The sequence below is a fragment of the Mus pahari genome, chromosome X (assembly GCF_900095145.1).
Source record: "Mus pahari chromosome X, PAHARI_EIJ_v1.1, whole genome shotgun sequence".
Taxonomy (NCBI): Eukaryota; Metazoa; Chordata; class Mammalia; order Rodentia; family Muridae; genus Mus; species Mus pahari.
Genome location: NC_034613.1, coordinates 5,337,673 through 5,357,522, shown reverse-complemented (window position 1 = coordinate 5,357,522; position 19,850 = coordinate 5,337,673). Strand labels below are relative to the sequence as shown.

The window sequence follows — 19,850 nt, the reverse complement described above, 5'->3', positions numbered from 1 at the left end:
GGAGGAGGAGGAGGAGGAGGAGGAGGAGGAGGAAATGAGTTTGAAGAGAGGGTCAGTTGCCAAGGCAGGAGCGCATGAAGGATTTGATTGGTAGAACTGTAACCTGCATCTTCTGCAAGCACAGGGACTGTGTGTCTTTTGCTCAATACTGCATACCAGGCCTGGCATAGTGAGCAACTAACAAATGCTTAATAAGGGAAGGAAGACTAAATGAGGGGCATGGGGTGGGGAGGCATGCAGAGTGATAGAGTGCTCTTCTCACATGGGCAAGGTTCTGGGGTCCATCCTTAGCACTACAAATAAGACAGATTTAGAGCTGCAGAGATGGCTTAGCTGTTAAGAGCACTGGCTGCTCTTGCAGAGGACCGGAGTTTGTTTCCCAGCACCCATGTGATGGTTTACAGTTGACTATAACTCAAGTTCCAGATGACCTAACACCTTCTTTTGGCCTCTGAGGACACCAGGCATGGATGCATGTAGTACATAGTCATTTACATCCAGGGCAAAATGCTCGTGCACATAAAATAAAAATAAATCTGTTTTTTTGTTTTTGTTTTTTGTTTTTTGTTTGTTTGTTTTGAGACAGGGTTTCTCTGTGTATCCCTGACTGTCCTAGACCAGGCTGGCCTCAAGTTCACAGAGATTCACCTACCTCTGCCTCCTGAGTACTGGGATTAAAGCCATGCACTACCACACCCAGCACAAATAGATTTTTTTTTTTTAAAGTTTCTTAAAATGTTATTTATTGGTATATCCACGGATCTGACTGCCTGTCAAGTGTATTCAAACATGTGTGTGCACGGGTGTTCAAATTTGTGTGGGAATGTGGGAACATCACAGGGCACTGGGTATGCTTTCTGCAACTCTGCCTATTTCTTGGAGGCAAGTTCTTCGTCTTAAGCTGGAGCTTGCATCCCAGCTCAGGGGGAGGGCAGCAAGGCTCTGGGGATCTTCCTGCATCTATGGGGAATCCCTGGATTGTAACAGGGTCCTGGGGTCTGAAATCCAGCCCTCATGATTGGGAACCAAGTACTCTTCTGAGACATTTCTTGAGCTGCCACCCCACCCCCAAAATACTGTAAAATAGGAGTGAATGAAATGTGCCCCTAAACCCACTACCAGACTCAATCGCTTCAGAATTACCCATAGGACCTTGGGAATCCTTGTCCCTGGGAAATAATTTCCAAGTATGGCTTTTCTTGCTACATGCCAGCTGTATGCACCCCATAGTCCCCATGCTTAAAGCCAGCTGGAGTTTCCTGGGGCCTGGAGCCCTACAGCCCTAAGAGTAGAGCCCTCAGAGTGCCACCACCTTGCCTGGACCTTTTCCCAACTCCTGTCCCACATGGTTTGCTGGCCAAGTCAATGCTACTGTTTCCACAACATCACTTCCTCTGCAGCGTGAGAAAAGAGGAAGAAAACTGCCTCTGTGACTCTCCTCTTCCCCCAGGGAAAGCACAAAGCTCTTGGAAACAATCAAAGCAGCCCAGTGTGCAGGGGAGACTTTTGTCTGTGCAGTCAGGGGTTGCTGAGCCCTCGACTTCCTGCAGGGACATTCGGCAGCTTTGCAGATAAATAAACGCTCACATTCAGAATGACCAGCCTAGAACACTTTTATGAGCCTTTCTCTTCCCTGGGCTGTACACAGATAATAAATCAAATTAGCATCTCGAACCTCCGGTTCAGTGCTCACCAGCTTCAGTTCTGCTCAAGGGAGTGAGTTTCCAAGAGGCTGTTTCCGACTATTATCAGCTGGTGAAGTTGAAAATTTTTTGGACACTTCCAATGCTGGATAGGCCTCAGACTGAGGTAACAGGGTCCTTTTGGCCATTCCAGACCAGACTGTAAAAGAGGCAGCCAGAACCCCAGCCTTGTAATCCAGATTGGGTTGTAACTTAGAGAGAAAATACACATTTTCATTTCTCGGTCAATAATCATAGGAACATGAGCCAAAATAGACAACTGTCAGAAGGAGAGGGAGGAGTGGCAAGGGAGGGTGAGATGCGGAGGAGGACGCAGGATTACGATCATAATCAGAAACAGAGCAAGCATCTTTCCCATTCCCTGCTCAGCTTCATGCATGCTTGCAGGACAAGACTGAATAAAGGACAAGGGTTTTCTTCAGGTAACCAGAAGTATTTCATGACCACCAGATGGTAGAATGAAAGGGTTGATTGCTAAGATTTAGGGGTGGGATATGGTATAAAATGTGTTCTGCTGCACTATCTAAATAGAAGAATGCTTTAGAATTGCACACCGTCTTGGGCCACCAGAAGGAACAGGAAAGCATTGATGTGATCACGAGTGTCACCCCACTGAGTGTGGCCTCTCAGCCGGCGAGGACTGCCACTCGGAAACAAGCTGTGCAGTGTGGCCCTTGAATTAATAAAAATAAAATATAATAAAACAACCATAGGCTAGAGAGATGGCTCAGCAACAATGAGCCCAGCAGCGAGAGGAGCTGAGTTCGGTTCTCAGTGCCTGCATTAGCAGGCTCACCAACACCTGTAACTTCAGCTGGAGGAAATCTGAGGATGCCAATGACCTCTGAGGAGACCACCAGCACTCGCGTGCACATAAACACACAGCCACACACAATTTAAAAGTAATAAAATGATTCTCAAAAAAAAAACCAAACAAACAAACCAAGCACACTGCTCAGAGGGGTAGTCCATGCCTATTTGCAATCCCAGCACTCAAGACAGTGAGGCAGGAGGGTTGCCATGAGTTCCAGACCTGCCCGGGGCTACCTACATATAGAGTGAGGAAGCCTCATAAAACCAAAAACTAGCCACAGAACTGTAACACTTATGTGGATCCCCCAGCCCCACCCTACCAGAAGTGAACCTTGTTCAGCCTGTCTCTCAGCATGGAGTGTCTATACAGTAAATAGTGTGTGTGTGTGTGTGTGTGTGTGTGTGTGTGAGAGAGAGAGAGAGAGAGAGAGAGAGAGAGAGAGAGAGAGAGAGAGAGATCAAGCAGCAGTTTTTTTAAATGTACCTTCAATTGCTTGCAGGGGTGACTGACTAGGGTAGAAGCAGAGGCAAGGGTAGGGATGGGAGGTTAATATATTTTTGAATAAGATTTCCTGTTATCTGGAAACATTCAAAAAGAGAGACACAAGAAAGAAAAAGAAAGCTAGAAAGCGGGAAAAGCTATAGGTTTTATTCAACTAAGACAATCTTCTTCGGATTAGCGCTTTCTGTAAACTCACTTGCCATCAGTGAGCTTGTCAATCATTTGTTCAGACACTCATTCTCTACATACTATATGCTAACCATGCAAATATATAGGCATCAAGTGAACACTAGGTTTTTCAGATGAGTCTGTACTTTGGACAAGGTGACTGCTGCTACAGGCTGTTTAACCAACCTACACTTTGAGAGACTTGGGTTCACATTCTCACATAACTTGCAGGGCAATCGAACCAGCAGTATAATTACTTCTTTTTCTGTGCCTCAGTTTTCCCTAACCAAGGCCCTACCTAGCACAGAGCATGAGAGTGAGAGGCATCAGTATTAGCACAGTTCTCTCAGCCCAGGACTCCCGGGTCCACAGACCCCCTGCTTGGTGCTATTTCCGAAGCTGGCCAGGCAGGCCCTCTGCCGCTGACCCTGGAAATCGGGTCACGGTAGACAAGGCGGAGTGTGCAGAGGGAGGGGTCCTTTGCGCGCGGCTACTCGGGTTTCCCTAGGGCCGCCGGATAGTCTCCAAACTCACTTCGGAGAAAGAGAAAGAGCGTGAAGTGACTCTTTCGATCTGAGACACCGGCTCCCGGAGACATCACCCCCTCCTCCCAGCCAGGCGCGGAGTGAAATCTTAGAAGCCGAGGCTGCTGGGTTTGAACGGAATGCCGGAGTCGGTGGAAGTCGGAGCTAGTCCCCCCGAAGGTCAGCGAGTTGTTTTGAGTTCTCGTACCCGGAAGGGGGGGAGCAGGGAGGAGAGGACGCCAGGGCCCGAGAGACCCCGCGTCAGAGCAGAAATTGTTTGTGCTCCGGAACAGGCAGCTCAGCGGAAGCCGCGACGGGGGCGGGTCACGTGCGGCGGTGGCCGTGCAGCTGCCGGGGGAGCCGGGCTAAGACAAGGGCCCGGCGGGGCGAGGGTGGCGCGGGGCGGCGGCTTTCGCAGCCCAAGGTGGAAGCTCGGTAGTCGGGGCTCCGGGAATCCGGAGCTCGAGCCCGGGAGGCGCGCGCGCGTTATGCAGGGGGTGGTGTGGGAGTCAGGGCGCTCGGAGCTCCGCGTGGTGCAGCGCGGGCGGGAGGAGGACGATGGCCGGGGGCAGTTTAGGGGGACAGAGGGACGCCAGCGGGGCTCCCTCCTAGCAAGAGCTAGATCCACGCGGAGATTGCGGGAGTAGCTGAGACCCGAACAGGGAGGCGCCGCTCTTGCAGTCATCGGCCTTGTTTTCTTCTCTGAGGCAAATCCCGGAATGGCTGGAACAGCCATCCTTGCCTGAGTCCCAGGGGCGCCTCACTACGCAAGGGGGAGGGTGCATCCTGCAGGGGTACCCCAGTCGGAGAGTGACAGAGGTGGCTTAGCAGATGTGAGTCGGCGGCGTGCACGAATTCACACCCCTCCCCCGGGGGGGTAAGAGAGAGAGAGAGAGAGAGAGAGAGAGAGAGAGAGAGAGAGAGAGAGAGAGAGAGAGAGAGAGAGAGCAAGCGACTCTGGGCCTCCTCCGGAGTGTTATGGGGGTCGATGGGGGGTTCTGGAGAGAAACCACCTGCACCACTGAAGCCTGTGATGGCTTCGCGGCCGGGTGGATTGGGCCGCACACGTGCACAAAGTGGCGCGTAAAACTCTTGCGTGGGAGGGTTAAGGACACAAACTTGGTCACCTGCCAAGAACCCTTAGGAACTTTGGTGTCGCCCTCAGTCTCCAGTGCCCTGGAATATACTCCTCTTTCTAGGGGAGTTCACGATGCTCAGGTCTGAGGCCTGGAAAGAGTATAGTAGTGTGGGCTAGCCTGGGACGAGAAAGCCACCCCCGTTCCTCTCGCGAAGGCACAGAACAGTTGTCTTGCAAAGTTTCCTGTACTCCTCCCCACACAGCCCAGTTGAGGAAGGGTGGCTCTTCCGGAGGTGTGGGAGGAGGGAATAGTCTCGAAGCTAGGACTGGTTGCATTAGTTCCTTTAACTATGACCCTGGAGCGCGAGGGACACCCGGGTCCCCGCGTGTTGGTGTTCCTTCCAGACACTACACTTCAGGCCACTGTAGCGTCTGTTTATGGTCGCGGCAGCGGGTACTGAGCAAAGTCTGGGACAACGGGAGACGCCATTTGCATCCCCCCCACCTCACCCCTGCAGGTTGGCAGGGGGCGGGGGTGTCGCCCTGCACGGAAGTGCATTTCTGGCAGTGACACTGATTAGATGCCCGTGCCGCTACGTGCACGGAATCGGGGTGGGCCTTCATCACTCCTGTTCGCCACTCACTCTTCTGGTGGGAAAGTTGTGGGTTCCTCCCACCACCCTCCCCTCTCGCCGCACAGCTGCTGTCTCCGGGGGCGGAATTAGGAGAACGTGTTAGCTCAGCCTGGAGAGAGAGGATCTCGCCGGCCCGGGCCTCGAAAATCCAGCCCTGGCTTTGCGTCGAGCTGCCGAGTGCGGCGCTTAAGCGCCCGGCCAGCCGAGGCCTGGTTTCCATCTGCCGCCTTTGCCTCCGTGTTAAGTTCGCCGGGGAAAACCCAACGATCCGTGCAAAGCCCCTCGGAGGAGCGCTACCCCCACCCCAGCCTGATCCTGACCGATGGAAAAAATGACAGTATAGGTCAGAACAGGCTGCCCGGGAGTATTAATGTGGCTGTCTCTGTTCCCGGTGCTAGGGGAGGATGGGCGCCTCGCCAGGAAACCGCCGAGGGAGGAGCCATGAGGGCTGCCTGCCCCTCTTGAGGCTAGAAAACGTGGATTCTCCCAGGGACCAAACAAATGTGGTTAGACAGCTACGGGAACTTATCCCAGTTAAATACGGATTCATCGTGTGTATTTCAAGCGACATTCCCCTCCCCCACAATCAAATACACTGATTCAGTTAAAAATAAGATGAAAACAGGTTGATCTGTAGATGCGAACCTTGCTGTCTACTTATCATGAGACACGTCTTCTGGAGGACCTGACCTGCACCCAATCATCTTGGCACAGACAACGTGTCCTAAGGTCGTTGAGTCCCCGTTACGCTACACCTTCGAGAACCTTTACTTAATAGAACTTGAAGAGACTAGTTGTAGTTTCTATTTGACGTTGCAAACTCTTCCTTGTACACTCCTGCAAGGTTGTTTGTACTTAGCTCTTACAACCCACGTTTCTCTCTTGCCTTTCTTTTCCTGCATACGTGCCGCAGGGCGCAGGCAAGAGGAGGCCACAGAACTGTGCTGCTGCCAAGGCCGCCGCCCTCGGACTCTCACTTGCGCACCACGCGGCCTCCGAGGAGGGGAGATGTGAACTCTCCGGGTGGCGCTCGAGAACTGGAATTCTGATTTGGGTTTGAGGAATTTGTTTCAGAGGCAGATCAGCCACAGCTTGGAGGGAGGACGGGGGAGTAGATAGAGACTGTACAGGGCAGGCTCCAGGGGCGACCCAGGCTCTCAGGAGCGAACCTTAGAAGCATCTGTGTTCTTTGTCTTTCGCGGGGCTGGCAGCCTGGCATTCACAGCTCAGATAAGGATCTACTAAGCGCCACAGCCCATCGCCAGCACATTTAAGTGATTAGTCTACCGCCGGTAGCCACTTAGGAGAAATGTCTTGTCTTTGAGAAAGAAAAAAAAAAAAAAAGCGGCCTCATGTTATGAGTTGTATTGGACCCTTCAGGCCCTTCTTTGCTGCCTGCGCACATCTCCCTACCGTGCCAGACATAGTAAGGAGAACCTTTCCTAAATAGGCGTCTGGCCAGTCCTGTTCACATGAACATTATTTATATTTGGGTGTCAGTAAAATGTAGTCCACTAATGGCAGAGGACTTGCCTTTCACCTGGCCTCACCAAGAAGGAATCGTCTTGAAATCGCCTTGAATCCTCTTGAAAAAAAAAAAAAAAAAAAAAGGTGGGCTAGGAGAGCATTCTGAAAGACCCCTGCTGTGTCCTTCAAGTCCGCGGGGAGAGTGTAAAGATGCTGTGTCTGATACCTGCCTGGAACTTGACAGTAATCCAAACTGAATGCCAGCAGAGAGCCCAGTCCCCAGGTTTGCGAGCTCTTCCTTGCAGTTCTAGTACTCTGAAGCAGAGGATTGCCTTAACACCCAGACCCACCTGGGATCCAGCGTGAGACTGTAAGGGCTGGGGGAAGCTACTCTTCCACACCACCATGTCAGGCCTTTAAGGTTAAGGAGTCAAGAGATAGTTTGAGGACATTTTTACCTTCTCTTGTGGACAAAAACAATGAATGTACTCTCCACTTTGCCCAAACATGCCTCCCGAGAGACCTGGGGGAACTTTAACATGGGGGGGGCGGGTGTTTCTTACCCCCCACACCCATAGGAAGGGAATACAATAATACCCTAGCAAGCATATGTGGTACTGGAGTGGTCTACACGCTGGAAGCCTATTCTCTACCAACTCTATTATGAGATGGACACTAAGACTGCTTTCCTTGCCTTAATTGTGCCGCCCCTGGGGTCCAGAACTGTTAAGCAGCTTGCCCAAAGCCCTGAGAGGGCCGTGTGGCCTCTCCCATGCTGTAGCCTGTGTGATTTGTTTAAGGGTTTGGGTTTTTTTTTTTCCCTAAGGGCTCGACCCCAACCCTCCCAAAATTATGTGGCTTGAGATGCCCAACATGCTGTTCTCCCCTCCCCCCCCCGCAAGAAAAACTCCAGACTTAGGTAACAGAATCTACCCTGACTCGTGACTGCGGCACAGAAAGGGCCAAGGGAGGCAGTGCAAAAGGCCCCTAGCCCACCTAGCCGCATAGCATCCGGCAGTCACGTCCGCCGGAGGTGACTAGGGCCTGGGGGTAGCCGATTGCTCAGAAACTCCTTATCGCCTATCTTCAGTGGTCCTGTGAGGCTTAGGTAAACGGCCACCCGCGGTGGTGACTGGTTCGTGCAGGTCCCCCGTCTCCAGGCGCGCCCCTGGGCTCCTCCGGTGGATCTGGCTAGATGCCTAGTGGCGCCTCCAGAAGCTCCGGTCTTCTCTCCACTTGAGGCGCCAGCCCTGAGCTAAGCTCCCCTGCTTGGTGCTGGAGAGCCCAGTTCATCAATCCAAGTTGGGACGGCTGGATCCGGTTGTTCGCCCTCAATCCAGCCCGATTACCACCAGCTCCCTATTCCCCTAAGCGCGCACACAAACACGCTTTCCAGGCGCGCTCCAGGCCTCCACTTTCCCTTCCTCTTCCTGGCTTGCTCTGGTGCTTCGAAAGCTCGCGGCGATTGTTTGCTCGAAGAGTCCAGGTGGGGAAGGCTGTGCCCTTCCCCCCCTAGCCCGCATACGTGCAGACGCTGCTAAAGCCTGGGGCGCACAGCCAGGCCCATGGACTCCCTTGTCCCCCGAGAAGTGGCAACTGCTGGAGAGGATCTATTCTATCCGTGCTTCCGAGTAACACAGGAGTAAAAATAGGAGACCTGGCCAGTAGGGCCTGTGTCTGAATTTGGGGTTGGGAGAGTAAATCCTTTCTCCCAAGAGGACTTATGTGGACCACAGTGTGACATCCCTACGTGTTCCGGAGAGGCTGAGCGGGGGTGGGGTGGGGGGTGGGCTTAGTGGTTTGGGGACCCTGGGGAGGCTGTCCAGGAGAGAGGGAGAGGGAGAGAGAGAGAGAGAGAGAGAGAGAGAGAGAGAGAGAGAGAGAGAGAAGAGAGAAGAGAGCAGAAGTCCTCGTTCCTCAAGAACACCTTTCTTTTTCGGAACCTTGAAACCCAGGGGAGCCGCTGCCATCTTCCAGTGCTGAGACGCGGGTCGCTCCTGAATGTTTCTTTAAGGCTCCTTCCCGGGTCGCGCCTCTCTCTCTCGCTTTCCACGGGCTGGAAAGATAAAGTCCGGGCCGGGGGTTGGGGTGGGGGAACTGGCTCACAGAACTGTGCTCGTGACTTTACCTGCCAAGTTCACTGTGGTCCCAGAGTGTACCCCTCCTCCCCAGGCCACACCTCGCTGGGGCTGAATTCAGGGCCTGTCCTGTCTCCTTCCTCGTTGGTTCAAATCTCGAGCTTCATGGGGAGAGGGCACATTATTGCCAAAGTCACTAAGTGCCCCCACCCCAAGTCCCATAAGGATAACCTAAACACAGGATTCCCACACCCCGGACTAACCCTTCCTCACCTCCTGGGATTAACTGGACTCACGGGTCCATAAAACACTTCCGGCGGGGCCAGAGGGTCTGTCTGCAGAAACACTTTAAAATAGCCCTCCGTGGCCCGGAGTCGGAATTGACACAGACAATTCCTGAGTTTTTTTTAGGCTGTGAAGGGAAATCGTATGAAGCGGGGAAAGGGGTAGGCAGCTTCCAGAAAACAAAATAAACTAAAACAAAAACCGGTGCACCGTTTTAACCAAATGACACCGACCCGGGATAGGATGGGTAATCAACGGGAGCAGGCGGGTTGCACCTGGCTTCTGACCACACTTCAATGATGAACACAAACACTTTGAAACTTGAGGGCTAGTAGAGGCAGCCCCGTCCTCTGTAAGTGGGAATTAACACTACCTCTGCCCTCCTTGGTTGGCTGAAGGGGCTGGAAGTGTTAAAGTGCTTTGCAAATGCAGCTTGGCCCTTTGGTCAGGGTCTCTCCCACACATGGAAAGCACCGGTGCTTTGTTAATTAAGACAGTAGAACTAAGCCAGCCCCCCCCCCAATCCCTGCAAGGATATGGAAGGTACAGTCAATCCAAAAGCACGTTCATTCATATCAGGAATCCCCCCCCCCATTTTACATCACTTCAAATTACGTTTCTGAAGAATGGGAGAATCTTTGGAATGCTCTAAGAAAACTCACCATTAAAATTCGAGGTTAATGAGAACAAAAATAGTCCTTTAAAATGGATTAAAGCACATTTTAAGACAAAAACCGGAAGAATATAAATTCAAAGTGGCTTCCTGGCCTTGTCCCCTAATGTAGGTCTGGAGAGCAGATGCTGGTAGATAGCCCACCCACCACACACACACACACACACACACACACACACACTCTGGGAGCGGGAAGTAGAAGCCCTACTTTTTGACAGGTTTGAACAGCAAGGTGATGTAGGTCTGCTGGGCGAAGACCAGGAAGCAAAGGCAATGACTTGGCTTAAAATGAATATGAAAGGAGAGACTTAGGCCTGCTGGTATTTCCTGAAGGCCCAGAACTACTCAAAATGAGGAGGTGAGGGGTGCCCTGTAATCTTCCCTGAAGGATTCAAGCGACCCCACTGGCCTGGGGTGGTGGCCAGGTGCAAAAGGGATGAAGGCCCAGGAAGAGCGTTAGCCTAGCCTCTCTCATTTGGCGAGGGGTGGGGTTAGAGGTGGTGTAGTGGAGAGGCTCGACAGACCTCCTCCCTCTCACTTCCTTGGCTACGAGGCCTCTGGCTAGGGCTGACCAGCGTCCTTCTCACTGTCCTAAACCCTAAGCCCTTCCCGCCTGGATGCCCAAGCTGGATTTCCAGGCTTCCCCTTGCCTGGCAGCCTCGGCTCTTCCCCTTCGTGATTTAACCGTGGTTCAGAAAGCTTGTTTACCTCGGCAGCCTTGGGCGACTCGGTCTGCGGAAAAAGCCCCTACGCCAGCGCCGACCAGTAGGGGGGGATTGTCTTATAGATTATTTTTCCTCCTGGTTTTTGTTTTGTGTTGTGTTTTTGAAACCAGAAGGCGAGGTTGGAGAGGGGGTGGGGTGGCGTGTTGCTGCTGTTTTCGGGAACACTGTATTGGAAAGAGAAACAAAAGCCGTTTGGGAGGTGGCAAGGCAGTTTTTACATATAAAAAAGTGCAATGAATACCTAGGGGCCCCCAGCAGTGATAAACTAAACGCTTGGCGGATTTCGACTATTAGCAGTTAATCTGTTATCTGCGGTCACCAAACAAGTTCTAGGGCTCCGAGGATGCAGAATTCCTGTTCCACTTGAGCCGGGATCTGTTGGGCACATCCAATGCCCATAGTTTCTTCCAGCGCACATCCAGTTCCGGAGAACTGGGTTTCCCAGGTTGGGGCACTGTTTGAGGTCTCATTAGAATCTTTTAGGCAGTCAAAGATCTGCCTGCATTGCCGCTCGGACTTACGCCCTGTCTGTGGTTCAGAAATGTGTTTAAAATGGTTACACACACACACACACACCCTTAGTTTCTCAGGCCTCTCAATTTTGCACGTAGCAGGCCTCCAAAAATATTAGCAATGTACGACAGAAACTAAAGTGAATCTCTGGGCCTGGAAGAAAGACTGATCCACAGCCTCGTCCTGGGAAGCCTATTCGGGTGCCCAGATCTCCCCTTGGGCCGCTGCAGCCTGCGTCTTTGGCCTCCGTGGGCCAGGGCTGGCGGGGTAGGCCAGAAGGCACTAAGCGCCTGGAGCCTGCACGATGATAAATATTGCGCAGACAGCCCATAAATAATTTGCATTATGTTCAGCTGACAACGCAGGGCGATTAATTTTAATAGCTACATATTTGCCTGGGCTGCTGCTTTCGTAGGCCCGGTAATGAAAGGCGAGAGGCCGCCCTGGCTCCGTGCTCATGGTCCCGGAAGGCAGCCGGGAGGAATGGGAAGAAGGCCCGATGCGGTTTCTCCTCCAGGCAGTCCTCAGGGATCCCGGGTACCTGCCCCCTCCCCCCCCCGCCCTCTGCGCAGTGTAGATGTGGGGTGCGCGTGAAGCCCAAGTAACCCCGAGGCCTCAAGCAACAGGAGCCACCATAATGACGCTGCAATTTGTCTGAGTGGGGAGAGCCACTTGTGGACAGGGAAATCCTGCGGTGGGGGGACATGATTTCCACCCAGACCAAACCCCGAGTGAATTCAGGGGTGTAGGGGGTCACAGTCCACTTTGGTCCTCGGGGAAGTGTTGGTATTTTCCAATGCGCCTGCCTGTTTGCCAGTGGATCTTTAGCTTGGCAAGGGCTTTGCCGACCTCAGGGCAAGAGCAAGGGGCAAAACAAAGCCCTGGGGTCCGCATATCCTGAGCTCTTTTTGGGTTTAGAGTCCTCTCTGCCCATCCCGCACCCGGAGGGAAGCCCTCCCCCTAATACTACTGGCTGCAGAGCACAGCCGATAGAAAGGTTGGAAAGAAAGGGTCCCAAGCAGCTCTTTAAAAGAGGGGGCGGGGAGGAGAACGCGGTGAGCGAGGCCACAACACGGCAGCCGCAGCAGTCCCGCGGTGGCCGGGTGCGTGCGTGTGCGTGTCGATGTGTGCGTTGCGATGACAAAGCCCCGCTGCCGTCAGCAAGCTCCAGGCTGCTCGAGCGTGGGTGGGGGAGGGGAAGAGAAAGTAGTAGGGGGTGGAACCCTCGCTCACGTAGGTAGCTGAAGCTTCTCTGGAGAAAGAGTTCATTCATGAGCCACCGGAGTCTCCCCGGCCCGGCCAGGTGGAGCTGGCTAAAGCCAGCACCTGTGTATTTGCCTTTTTGGAAACAAGCAAGCGCATCGTTCATTACCATATTTTAATTGCCTTTCTCAAAGGTCATCTCTAATATGGGTTATGAGAAGGGCTGGCTAAGGGGTCTGCAACCCCTTAGTGTGTGTGTGTGTGTGTGTCTGTGTGTGTGTGTGTGTGTGTGTGTGTGTGTGGCCTCTGAGACAATGCTCCTAGCTCAGATCGAAATGCCATTCCGAGGGTGTCCGCGAGCGCCTGCAAGACTGTCACGACGTGCTGGATCCACGCAGACCCGGCTGCGTGCACAATAAAAGCCGAGCAGGCGGCAGAGGGCCGTGCAGACCCACGGGTTTTCTTTTTAGAAACGGTGGTGCGAAGAGACTTGACAATAATAACACGCAGCAGGATTAAACCAGGGCGGGAAGAAGAAAATGCATTTTCGTTTCTAGGGCTGAGAGGGTGTTTAACCCATCCGATCCCCCAAGAGCTTTTTTTACGCTCACATAGAGACAGGTGCGGGACACACGGTGGCTTGGGTCAACCTATTTTTCATATTAATCTCGTCCCTTCTTTAGGAATGGTTGTCCATTACAGTGTGAGCGAACGTTTTTAATGTTTATTCTTTTGTTTTATGGAAAACTATATCAGAGTAGCTGAAAAGAAAAAAAACCGGTTGAGGTGAGGTGGTCCTTTTTTTTTTTTTTTTAACTTTTCGAAAGTTTGTTTTTAGGATGCTTCCTCCTCGCCCCCGCCCCCTTCTTTTAAAATCATTTTTAGAAACTCTTGAGGCAAAAGGCTGTACTCAGAAGGAGCAGGGCAGAGGGGCCTCGGGTTCTTGGGACGGGATTGAAGCGGGTAGAAATCAGTAAAGAGCTGTTGGGTAGAGGGGGGCACCGGCCACCCCGAGCTTGGCTTTCTCAGAAGAGCCTGGCATTTGTGAGTCACCAGCCTGTTTCTGGGAATGCCGCTTGCTGCAGCCAGGGCCTGGGTCAGGCGTCTTGGAGAGTCGGAGGGTCTTGACTGCCTCTGCTTCCTGCCTGCCCCCACACCTGGCCTCCTGGCCTCACCAGCAGCCAGCTCTGCTGGGAGGAGGGAGGCAGAGCCAGATGACTGGTCCAAAGCCCCAGAGACCGCCTGGCTTTCTCCTCCCCTGTAATCATAACCAGATGCACTTAAACGCCTTTCATCAGAGGAAGCCCAAAGCCCTTTAACAGGCAGCAATGAAAACCTTGCAAGGGCCTCTCAGCATGCGTGCCGGGGGCCCCTGAGCCCATTTCTCAACCAAGTCAGCCTGAGGTTGCCAGAGTCTAAGCTTTCTCCTCCTGTACCTCTGAGGCCAAAGAAGTTACCCAATCAGGTCAGCTGGGGGGTGGGGAAGCCAGGGCTGCTGTTGGGTGTGTGGGTACAGACCCCATAGAAAGAAACAGGCATACCCGGCAGTCAGCAGCTAGCACTGAAGCTATGAGTGGCCATGTAAGTGTTGAGAACAGTGTGTCCGAGGTACTCGAACTATCTCTCTATGCCACTGCTCCCTACTAAGCTCTACAGAGTTTAATACTTGCAAGAGCAGCAACTATTTTATCTGTAGACCTGGCACAAAGTAAGCCATTCAAATGTTTGGGCAATCACAGCTGTGGTGGGAAAGCAAGATATATTTAGGTTTGACATAAGAGCTCTGCCCCAAACAGTTTTTAATCTCACGGGACCTCAGTTTCCTCATCTGTAAAATGGGCATGAGAATGCCTATGTTCACAAGGTTAGGAAAATATCAGATGAAGGAATTGCACAGGAAGTTCTTGGAAGGTCATAATAAACTCTCAGTAACTATGCTGCCTTTGTCCTTTAAGAAGGATAGTGAGGACTGGGTGTCTGGAATGTAGCCTGGGGAAGGGGCGGGGATTGTAGCCCCTGGTTGAGTCTGAGTCTTGCTGGCTTGGAGTTTGAATTAGAAGAAAGGATTGCATATAGGACTGGTGGTTTAGTAATGGGTGCTTTGGGGCCCACTTATTGGTTTGGGGGGTGCTGTAGCTAGGACCCCCCAAAAGGAGGGGGAAAGAGAGGGGAAAAGGAGGAAGAATTGTTTCCAAATGTGCATCCATCAAGTATGGTGGCTTATGGTGTAATCCCTGTACTACATGAGCTAGCCTGGGTTATATAGTGAGTTCTAGGTACAGTGTGAGGCTATCGCAAAGCCCCTGAAAGTGTACATTAGAGGCACAGGCAGGCCGCCCCAAAGCTGTGAACAATTGGAGGGAGCCTTTCCAGCCTTTGTTCTTAGTTTCTACATAGGGGACTAAGACTCCTGCCCTGAAGCCAGGCTGCCAGAGAAGAGTGGCCAGCAGTTGTGGTCTAAGAGATGCCCCTTCAAGTTTTGACCCTTGCTTGTCTAGCATGGTTGTATTTAATCAATGACAAGTCTATCCCCTAGAATTAGGCAGGAAAAGGGTTGGGTTCTGCCTGGTTCTCGTCATGGTTGTTCCGAATTCTGGCTTGTTCTGGAGCTTCCTAGTTCTTAGCCTCCCCAACCCTGTCCTCGCCGGATACCCACAGTTCAGCCATTTTTCTCTCCTTATTGTAGGTTGCATTACTTGTGACACTGGAGATCAAACCCAGAGCCTTATGAATGTCTGACAAGAGCCTCCTAACACACATTTTCTTGTGTTTGTTAGTCATTGAGCAGAGTGTCTTAATCTGGCCCAGAACTTGCAGATATGGCTAGTCTCAAAAGCCAGTTTGCTTCATCTCCTCCCTAGGAAGCTAGAATTACAGGTGGGCCTTCAGGCCTACTGGATTCTGTGGATTCTGAGGATCTGAACTCTAGTCCTGAGCACTTGGCTGGTGAGAGTTTTAACCTTGAGCCATCCTCCTGGTATCCACCCTTCATCCCCAATGAAAAGACCTACCTTCCTTCCTTTTTTATTTTTTAAATATTTATTTATTTTATGTATGTAAGTACACTGTCGCTGTCTTCAGACACACCAGGAGAGGGCACTGGATCCCACTAAGGATGGTTGTGAGCCACCATGTGGTTGCTGGGAATTGAACTCAAGGCCTCTGGAGGAGCAGTCAGTGCTCTTAACCACTGAGCCATTGCTCAAGCACCCAGAAAAGACTTTTCTAGGTAACCCAAGTTGCTTTTGAACTCCTGGCATCAAGGGATCCTCCTGCCTCAGCCTCCTTGTTCTTGCTCCTGCTCCTTAGCCAATGCGTGTGGTATTTTTGGTTTAGTCTTCCACATTCTGTGTCTTGCAATGTCTCCCAGGAGGCCAGCTGGAAGACTAAGGTCAGTGGGTTGCCTGCCTGGGGAATGGTCCAGGAGTAGGCTCCCCTTGGGGTGATTCAGCAGGAAGGCCCAGCCCTGTGAATGAAAACTCACTTGACTGGGGTGTGGCACAAGTTGGACTGTCTGAGTCCGGGAGTAAAAAAGTATGGGTTTGTAAAGGAACAAGGAAGAAAATATCATAAGCTGGGTTTACCTGCCTGGTTTTTTCATCTCTGAACCACATAGTCAGGCATCTTCATCCTACAGGAGACAAGAGAAATGTGGGGGAAGAAACAAAACTGCTGGAAGGACCTGCTGCTGGAAGGACCTACTCTCTCTGCTGCTTGCCTGGACAGCTGCTGTAGGTCATGGAGGGAACAGCAGGGCCTTTGGTGCTGCTCCTTCCCCCGGGAGAGGAAGTGTGAAGTCTACTCTCAGGAAGGCATAGGTCACTATGCTATGGGGGTTCTGTGAAGCCGACAATGCTGTGAGATACACATGCCTGTAATCTGAGCACTTGGGAAGCACAAGCAGGAAATTCAGTATATAGTCTAGGCTACATATTGAGGCCATCTCAAAACAAGCAAAAAGAATAATGATGATAAAGACCCCATAATTTTAAAACAAAGCACTTGTATGTGAATGAGGTTTTAGTTTACATGCATGTCTGTGTACCAACTGAGTGCTTGCTGTCATTTGTAGGGCAGAAGAAGGTGTCAGATGGCCTGGAACTAGAGATAGCTGTGAGCTATCCTGTGGGTGTTGGGAATCAAACTTAGATCCTTCTGAAAGAGCAGTCAGTGCTTTTAACTTCTGAGCCATCTCTGTCTCTCTCTCTGTCTCCGACTGTCTGTCTGTCTGTCTGTCTGTCTGTCTCTCTCTCTCTCTCTCTCTCCACACACACACACACACACACTTACTTTGGTGGGGTGGTGAAAGTACTATCGAGACAGGGTTTCTCTGTATAGCCCTGGCTGTCCTGGAACTCACTCTGTAGACCAGGCTGGCCTCGAACTCAGAAATCCACCTGCCTCTGCCTCCAGAATGCTAGGATTAAAGGTGTGCACTGAACTCCATAGTACTGAAAGTAGAGGATTTGCTATCTCAGATGTCCCACCCTCCCTCCTTTTTAGATCTGTTCCTCCCTCATCTCTTTTACAGTGCTAGAGATAGAAACTGGGGCTTTGTGCGCTCGTGCGTGTGCTGCACACATGCAGAGGTCAAAGGACAGCCTGTTGGGAGTTGTTTTTTTTCTCCTACTATGGTCAAGAGAATGGAATTTGGGTCCTCAGGTTAGATCGCAGGCACCTTTACCCCATAGATGAGCTATTTAGCAGGCCCCCACTTTTATTTTTAACCTATCCGCCCTTTCTGCATGGATTTAGCAAGGTCTGTACAATGGTTCTTTCTTGCCGCATGTCAGTTGCAGGGAAGGAAAAAGGTAGCTTTATGGGCTGGAATCATGTAGGGGTATCTTTGGGCCTCCTTATGGCTGCCTGTTGGCTGGGCCCTGAGCTATACACACCATAGCAAAAACTTAAGGCTCCCCTTGAGGCCTGAGCTTCCTCACAGTATGGTGAGCAAAGCCAGTGGTGGGACAGAATTCCTGAGCCCGTGCCTTGCATACCAAGAACAAGTACTCCAGCAAATAAGGCTGAAACTTGACCTGGCCTTGGAAGTCATGCTGTTTCACTCCTGTCATAGCCACTAGTTGCCATTGGGGTCATAGCCCATGAAAATTCAAGGGGAAAAGACATACACCACACCCCTCAGGAACAGTGGCAAAGAACTTGTGACCATGGGGGAAGGGGAACCGTCTAGGCAGGCACTCTTTCTTTCTTTCTTTCCCATCTAGCCGTTGCCCCCTCCCCCAGTCCTCCTTCCCACAATTCCTCATCTCATTTTTCCTTCCCTGCCTCTGAGAGCCAGACCAGACAGACCTCTGCTATATATATACTGGGGTCCTCGGTCTAGCTCGTGTATGCTGCCTGGTTGATGACTCACTCAGTGCTGGGCTCTGGGTTAGCTGAGATTGCTGGTTTTCCTATGGGGTCACTCTCCCCTTCAGCTAGTTCAATCCTTCCCCTAATTCAACCATAGGGGTCTCTGACCTCAGTCCAATGGTTGGGTGTAAGTATGTGCATCTGTCTCAGCCAGCTGCTGGTTGGGCCTCTCAGAGGACAGCCATGCTGGGCTCCTGTCTGTAAGCACATCGTAGCATCAGTAATAGTGTCAGGCCTTGGTGTGACACCCCCTCCCCCCCNCCCCCCATGAGATGGATCCCAAGTTGGGCTGGTCATTGGACAGCCTTTCCTTCAGTCTCTTCTCCATTTTTGTCCCTGCAGTTCTTTTAGACAGGCACTCTTGAGAGCTAAGCTTAATTAGCAGTGGCTCTAAACAGAATAGTCTACGTTCTAATAGATACTTATACCCTCTAGAGGCCTCATAAATTATACGGGGGCAGGGGGAAGCAGAGAGCTAAAATTAGGCCAGGGGAAAAAGAAATACAGCTATAAGGCAAATATGAATTTTATGTATGAAAATAGAAAATATCAGAAGATAGCTCTCTCTGTGAGCTCGTCAAGTGTGGGAAGGATGGAGGAAGGCTTGGGTGGTGGGTCAGACAGCTTTTTGGCATTTCAGCATTGAAAGGAAACTAGGTAATGGATGAGACTGTCCATGTCTGCTGTTCTCTTCCACCTGCCAGTTGGGGTGCAGTGTGAAGCAGAAGTCCTCCACTGTTCCAGGCAACATTGTTGAGATGGCCTTACAAATAATCCCACAGCCCCATATACAGAGATCTTTATGGTCCAAAGCTAGGAATGTCGTCAGCACATTTCTTAAAGTAAGTGTGGGGGGGGGAAGAAAGAAAGAAATGACTTGAATACTTGCTGTTTGTGCCCCCACCTTCGATGTGGTTTTAAATACTCAGCACGATCGCGTTGTGACTGGAGGGGTTGGGTACATCTCCAGGGCCCCAGGTTCCCATTATCCTTGTCTCTAACCCCTGAATGGAGAGTTTGACTTCTAATTTCATGCTAAGGGTTTCAGAGGCAGCAGAATTGTATTTGCCTCTGCCTTTGATCTGCTGTTTCATTGTGGCTCTGACTAGGAGACAGAGATAAAAATGTGCTGGAAAAACATGATTTTGTCTGGCTTTGAAATTTGTGGTTATTATTTTCTCGGGCTCCCTTAAGATGACACACCTTCCTTAAATTTCAAATCAGAATCATTTCTCCCATTTTTTAACATCCAAAAGTTCTCTCTGGGCTGTTGTCCCTTTCTCTAGTGAAATTATGATTAAAAAAAATTATGTGTATGGGTATTTTACCTGCATGTATGTTTATACACCATGTGCATGGTGCACCTGCATAGGCCATAAGAAGGGGTTGGAGCCCCTGGAACTGGAGATACAAATGGCCATGAGCAGCCATGTGGATACTGGGAATTGAATCCAGGCCTTCTGAAGAAGCAACCAGTGCTCTTAACTATGGAGCCATCTCTTTCACCCCGATAAAGACAACATTTTCAGCAAGGCTTTGGGGTGCACCTTTTGCTGCTCATGGTTTAGATCTGAGTGGAAGCTAAAGTCCCCAGTGAGTAGAAAAGCCATAGGTGAGCCCTGATTCCCCCTTTGCTCTCCTTGCCACTATGTATCTGGTTTTTCACAGCTCCCTTAAGGTGACCAGTTCTTACAGTGGAAATAAACGAAACTCAGATTTAGCAGGAACCTTGTGGGTCAGAGCTAAGTGCACTTGGGTGTAGCTCCTGAAGTAGCTGGCTTCTCAGGCAGGGGTCATCTTATCAGGTTGTGTAGTTTGTGTGCTACACAATGATCTCCAGCCAAGCCAGAGAAAGTGGGCTGGGATTCATGGGTACTGTTTTCTAATTCTTACAAAGTTAACAAATAGGCTAGGGATGCGGAGCAAAAGGAGACCCCTACCCTGCCTCTGATCAAGAAGAAGAAGAAAAGGTGACATAAGGCAGGATGGAAGGCAAAAGATGTCCTAGGAACACAGTACATTAGCCTAAGGTTACAAGCCAGTGGTGAAGAAGGCCCCTGCATCGGCTTGCTTTCTTTCTTTCTTTCTTTCTTTCTTTCTTTCTTTCTTT

At 51.1% G+C, this 19,850-nt stretch overlaps 1 protein-coding gene across 3 annotated transcripts in view; it reads left to right on the top strand.

Moving 5' to 3' along the window:
- The first annotated feature begins 3,574 nt into the window (after positions 1 to 3,574).
- The window catches only part of Bcor (BCL6 corepressor), a 122,935-nt gene continuing 106,659 nt past the window's right edge, over positions 3,575 to 19,850 (top strand). For 2 of the 3 annotated variants that reach the window (XM_021188249.1, XM_021188247.1), the window contains exon 1: positions 3,575 to 3,890. The gene's annotated coding sequence lies outside the window, so the exon portion shown is untranslated. The remainder of the gene's footprint in view (positions 3,891 to 19,850) is intronic. The other variant, XM_029534018.1, reaches the window with a different exon arrangement.